General features: G+C 40.0%; 1 non-coding gene across 1 annotated transcript; it reads right to left on the bottom strand.

Annotated features, from left to right (window-relative positions):
• Nucleotides 1-3,182: 3,182 nt before the first annotated feature.
• LOC120580349 (small nucleolar RNA R71) lies at nucleotides 3,183-3,289 on the bottom strand. The gene has a single exon (XR_005646073.1). It is a non-coding gene; the product is annotated as a small nucleolar RNA R71 (small nucleolar RNA).
• Between the last annotated feature and the right edge of the window lie 2,975 nt (nucleotides 3,290-6,264).

The following is a 6,264-nucleotide window of genomic DNA, read 5'->3' as shown; positions in this document are numbered from 1 at the left end:
TCGCCTCGAGAACGGTTACACTCCGGAAGAGAAACATGGCTAAGCACTATGCGAAGGACCTCTACTTTGAGCAAGATGTTGTCACAGTCGAAAAATAAAAATAAAAATAAAAAAATGCAAAAAATCAAAGCTCGCTAAGTTGAAAACCTGAAAAGGCGGCTTAGGCAATAGAGAGCGTCCTGGTGGACTGAAAACCCGAGAGGGCGGTCCAGGCAAAAATTAGGGGCAGAGAAAAAAAAAATTCCCGGTGGACTGAAAACCCGAAAGCGCGGTCCAGGCAAAAGTTAGGGATTCTCAAAAAATAATAAAACAAAAAGCATGACTGCTGAAGCATACCAATGGAAGAACACTCTGTGCCGGTTCACAAATGGCGACTTCTTCCATACTTTTTATCAACAATGGGCTTTACCCCCAAGAGGCATCAGTTGCTACCTTGTGCCAGGTTCTTACACCGTCGACGGCCCGTTTTGTTCACAATAGTATCATCTCCAAGGAAATTTGCCGAGTGTTTGTACTGCGATGTCAGTCCATCTCCCATCTTACCTGTCTTGTCTCCATTCATCGAGTCACATGTCATATACGGTCATGTAGTCGCACATTCATACATCCACACATCCATACATTCATACAATCATGCATTCATCAATATTTTTCACATATTCATACGTTTTTGCGTACGCAGCATATGCATAACATCAATTCACACATAATTGCATCAGTCATCCAGAATATCGTTTCGGTCGTGTCTCTTCAGTTCGGTCTTAACCTTTCGTTCTGTCAACCCGTAAGTTTCCATAAATGAACAACTTGCATTTACCTTCTTATCATCAAAGTGTCCTCCCCAGTGTGTCTGGTCCAGAGATGTCATATGTCAGTTTCAAGTGCCAAGTCCACCAACGGACGCTTGAGTTTACTTTTTATTTTGTTTCCAGTCACCAGGTCCACCAACGGACGCTTGAGTTTGCTTTTTATCTTGTTTCAAGTCCCTAGTCCACCAAAGGACCGCTTGAGTTTATCTTTCATCATGTTTCAAACGGTCAGTTCCAACCAATGAATAATTTGAAATCACATTTTATTTTCTCGAAAGTGTCGTCCCCAGTGTGACTGACCAAGTTTGTTTTCTCTCATTCTTACCTTTGTTAAGCTATCTCATCGATAGTTAGGTAAAAGTTATCAGTCGGCTTTGTTAAGCTATCATTTCATTGGTAGTTAGACGATGTTTTTCTCTCATTCTTACCTTTGTTAAGCTATCTCATCGATAGTTAGGTAAAAGTATCATTTGTCTTTGTTAAGCTATCATTTCATTGGCAGTTAGACGATTGTTTTTCTCTCATTCTTACCTTTATTAAGCTATCTCATCGATGGTTAGGTAAAAGTTATCAATTGTCTTCGTGATGAGTCATTTATTGACTATTTTAATATGCTTTTTAGTTTAGTTTTATTTAGATTTTATTTGATTTTATATTAGTATTATTTCCTTTTTAGGATAGTTTACTCTAAATTGCATTTTATTATATTTCAGGAAAGAATATTTGATGGATTGAATCTTGGAGCAAAAGAAAGGGACTTGGAGCCGATTGGATGCAAAAATATGAAGATTGAGAGACAAAAATATGTCTCCCACAAGTCAGAAGCTTGGCACGGCCGTGCCACCCTCCAGAGTCACTTTTGCTGCTTTTGCTTAGATTTTAAGCTACTCTATTTTTAGCCCAAATGTAATAGCTTAGATTTTAAGTCGATCGAATGCTATAAATAGAGTAGCCATCCATCACAAATATTCATCTTTACTTGGAATTCAATAAGTGACAATTGCTTTTCTAATTAAAGTTCTTTTCTTTTCCTTTATTTTCTTGTCATTACTTTTATGTTTTCTCTCTTCTCCCCCTTGTCTACGATGAACATGAGTGAGTAGACTTCTCCTTGTCTTGGGATTGTTGGATAAGTCTAAATGACATAATCCTAATCAAACCAAGCTCTAAGCCTTAATCTTATGTAACCCTAATTTCTTATATGAATTCACCGTCTTAACATGGATCAACCATTATCAAACTGTGGAAACGAAAGTGGAGGGTTTGATAATTGTTTATCCATTATTCCAAATATCAATTCATAAAACGAAAGTGGATCTTTGATATTCGAACAAGTGAATTCAGACAAGGATTGCAAAGTCAGCGAAATAGGCTTTGCAATCTTTGAGACATATAGTTTCGATCTTCAAGGGAACTAATAACAATCAAGTCAGTGAAATAGGCTTGGTTGTTAGAGGAACCAAAATCTAATAGTAATCAAGTCAGCGAAATAGGCTTGGTTGCTAGAGGAACATAAGAGAAACTGTCTTGAGAAATTAGGTCTAACACATAACATTATAAGCTTATAGTTTTGGTTTGAGAAGGACTTGTTATTTAGATGAAACCAACGATCCCAAGGCTCTTTTTATTATTATTATCTTTCAAACGCTTGAAAACCCCCAACTTACAATTCTCTTCTCTTCTAATCATCTCTAAAGGTTAATTGAATTAAACTACTCCCCGTCGGAACGATACTCTTTTAATACTACTTCGGTAAGACCGTGCACTTGCGGTTTTATCTCATCAAGTTTTTGGCGCCGCTGCCGGGGAGTAAACTAATTTGATTAACTCTTTCTTTGTGATTAGAACTCTCTTCTCTTCTTCTTTTCTTCTACTTCTTTCTTTTGTATTACCACTAACTTCTTGGGTTCTCGGTTTCTTATGCGAAGAAGTAAAAGTCTCGGAGAATTTATTCCTGAGATCGAAAGGTTTTTGCATAAGAAAAAGAGAGAGGCACAAAATAATACTGCTATGGCTGAACGCACTCTCAAAGAGTATGCTACTCCTTCAACGGAAGAGCCACAAGCTATTATCGTGTACCCAACGGTTGCGGGTAATAACTTCGAAATCAAGCCTGCACTACTCAATTTGGTGCGGCAAAATCAGTTTTCTGGATCACCCACTGAGGATCCAAATCTCCATATTTCTTCCTTCCTAAGACTCAGTGGCACCATAAAAGAGAACCAAGAAGCCGTAAGACTTCATCTCTTTCCCTTTTCCTTAAGGGATAGAGCTAGCGCTTGGTTCCATTCCCTAGAAGTCGGTTCCATTACTTCATGGGACGATATGAGGCGAGCATTCCTCGCCCGACTTTTCCCCCCATCTAAAACCGCTAAGCTTAGAGACCAAATCACGCGTTTCAATCAAAAAGATGGGGAATCTCTCTATGAGGCGTGGGAGCGTTTCAAGGAAATGCTTAGACTTTGTCCCCACCATGGCCTAGAGAAGTGGCTTATAGTCCACACGTTTTATAATGGCTTGTCTTATACCATTAAGATGTCTGTTGATGGAGCTGCAGGTGGAGCTCTAATGAACAAAAACTACACGGAGGCTTATGCCTTGATTGAGGACATGGCTCAGAATCACTACCAATGGACCAACGAGAGAACCGTCACCACTCCTACTCCCTCTAAGAAAGAGGCAGGTATATATGAAGTCTCTGAATATAACCACCTTGCTGCTAAGGTTGAGGCATTAACCCAAAAGATTGAAAAACTTAATGTTAATGCTGTTACACCTTCTTCTGCATCCCCTCCTTGTGAAATCTGTGGTATATCCGGTCATATAGGTGTTGATTGTCAGTTAGGTAGTGCTGCCAATATTGAGCAACTGAATTACGCTCAATATAACCAAGGAACGAGGCCAAATCAAAATTTTTACAAAAATCCTGAAGGTTCCTATGGACAAGCAGCACCACCTGGCTACACAAACAACCAGAGAGTGGCTCAGAAATCTAGTCTGGAAATTCTGTTGGAAAACTGCATGATAAACCAAAATAAAAATCTTCAAGAATTGAAAAACCAAACAGGATTTCTGAACGACTCTCTCTCCAAACTCAATACCAAGGTTGATTCTATCGCCACACACACCAAAATGCTTGAGACCCAAATCTCCCAAGTGGCCCAACAAGTAGCCACCTCTTCTCAAACACCAGGAGTCTTTCCTGGTCAACCTGAAACAAACCCCAAAGCCCATGTCAACGCTATTTTTCTAGGGGGTAGTAAGCTAGAAGAGACTGTTACTAAAGCCAAAAGTATCAAGAGGGAGAGTGTTAGGTGTCTAGGTAAGAATGGTGTGATAAAAAGTGAGAAACCGCTTGATAAGAACAAAGCCCTTACACCATTAAGGCTTACTAAGCTCTACTTGGAGGCTCAATTCACTACATTCTTTAACATAATTCGAAAGATTTGCATTAAGATCCCCTATGCTGAAGCTTTGTCTCGTATGCCTCTATACGCCAAGTTTTTAAAAGAAATTTTTTCAAAGAAAAAGGCTATAGATCATAACGAAACAATAGCTTTGACAAGGGACAATAGTGCAATCATCAAGAAGCCACCTACAAAGCTTAGAGATCCAGGAAGTTTTGCCATCCCTTGTATGATAGGGAATGAAACCTTAAACCGAGCCTTGTGTGACTTAGGAGCTAGTGTTAGTTTGTTGCCCTTACCCCTCTTTACAAGGCTGGGGTTGGGCGAGCTAAAGCCTACCGAAACAACATTGAAGTTAGCCGATCGTTCTGATATCCAACCTGTCGGATATGTCGAGGACATCCCCGTTAAAATAGAAGGGATAGACATCCCAACTGATTTCATGGTGCTTGACATAGATGAGGACAATGCGTGCCCTATAATCTTAGGACGACCCTTTCTCACCACTGCGGGTGCTATAGTAGATGTTCAAAATGGTAGGATTGTTTTTCAAGTGAGTGATGAGTTGATAGGATTTGAGTTGGAAAATTATATGAAAGGTCCCGCCCTCTATTGTTGTAATGTGATTCAAGGTCATGATGTGAAAGAACGCTCATTAGCGCCATCTACACAATATGACCTCTTTAATCCCTTCTAAGGACACTTTCTTATAACGTCAAGCTAATGACTATAAAGAAGCGTTTCGTGGGAGGCAACCCACGCATTTAACTGCTTTTGTTTTGTTTTGTTGTTTGTTTTTAATTGTTTTGTAGGTAATTATCCGAGTATGATTCGAGAAAACGGAGGAATTTTGAAGCCAATTCATCCAGAACCTTGGCACGGCCCGTGCTCACACTAGCACGGCCGTGCCAGACCTTACCTCCCAAAAACCATCCAAAACTCCAGAAACTTGGCACGACCCGTGCTAGGGTTGGCACGGCCGTGCCCGACTCCAGGTAACAATATAACTCACCTTTCATCTTCTTCTTCCCTCATTCTCCACCACAAACATCTCTCTACATTCAAACTTCTCTCAAAAACCTCCATAACCATAGAAATTTTAAACCTCCATATCTCCCTCAAAACCTCACCATTTCACAAAATTTCTTCACCCAATCAACCACAATCAACATTTCAATCATAACCCTTCAATCAAAAACAACTTTCCTTCATCCCTACCAAAAATCATCAAATTCATAACCCCCATTCACCTACCTAAAAACCCACAAATTCTTCACCAATACACTCAACCCAACTCCTAACAATTTCCCAAACCCCAACCCCATCACCCAACCAACCTTTTCCACCAAAAACATTTCCCAAAACCCAACCTTCACCCAAAACACAAAAGGTCAAACCAAGGTCAAGGATCAATGGCATCTAGGAGAGGTGGAGCAAGCTCTTCCGGAGGACCACAATCAAAGAAGAAAACGCAAGCCAAGAATCATGGCATAATCTTCAAGGACACCAAGCAAAGGGACAGGTATAAAATTCTTATCTCTAAACCTTTGCACCCTTGTCGATATCCTGATCCTTATAATTTGAGTGTGCTAGGACTAAGGGATAATGTGTTTAACTTACTGGGAAATTTAGGATGGGTTGATATGCTTAGACCTATGAAAGGTTTTGAAAATTTCGCTTATGAATTCTTAAGTTCTATTGAATTTACGAAGGATAAAGTGAACTTTGATAACCCCGACCATAGAGTCTCCTTCCGACTTTTGAATATGGATTACGAGATGTCTCTTGAAAATTTTTGTTTAGAGATGGACTTCGCAAATGCGGGGTTCATCCATGACTCTTGGAATCCAAATCTCAAGTCGGAAGACTACGACCCCGCTCTCTTTTGGAAACGCATCACCGGGTTAAGGCAATATAATCCTCGCAACAATAAAGCTAGCAACATTCACAACCCAGTCCTTAGATACCTCCAGCGAGTCATGGCTTGTACTATTTGGGGTAGAAAAGAGGTAGGAACAACTAGGACGGGTGAACTTTATATGCTTTGG

The sequence above is a fragment of the Medicago truncatula genome, chromosome 4 (genome assembly GCF_003473485.1).
Source record: "Medicago truncatula cultivar Jemalong A17 chromosome 4, MtrunA17r5.0-ANR, whole genome shotgun sequence".
NCBI classification, from domain to species: Eukaryota; Viridiplantae; Streptophyta; class Magnoliopsida; order Fabales; family Fabaceae; genus Medicago; species Medicago truncatula.
Note: the sequence above shows the minus strand (reverse complement) of the source record. Positions and strands in the feature narration are given on the sequence as shown.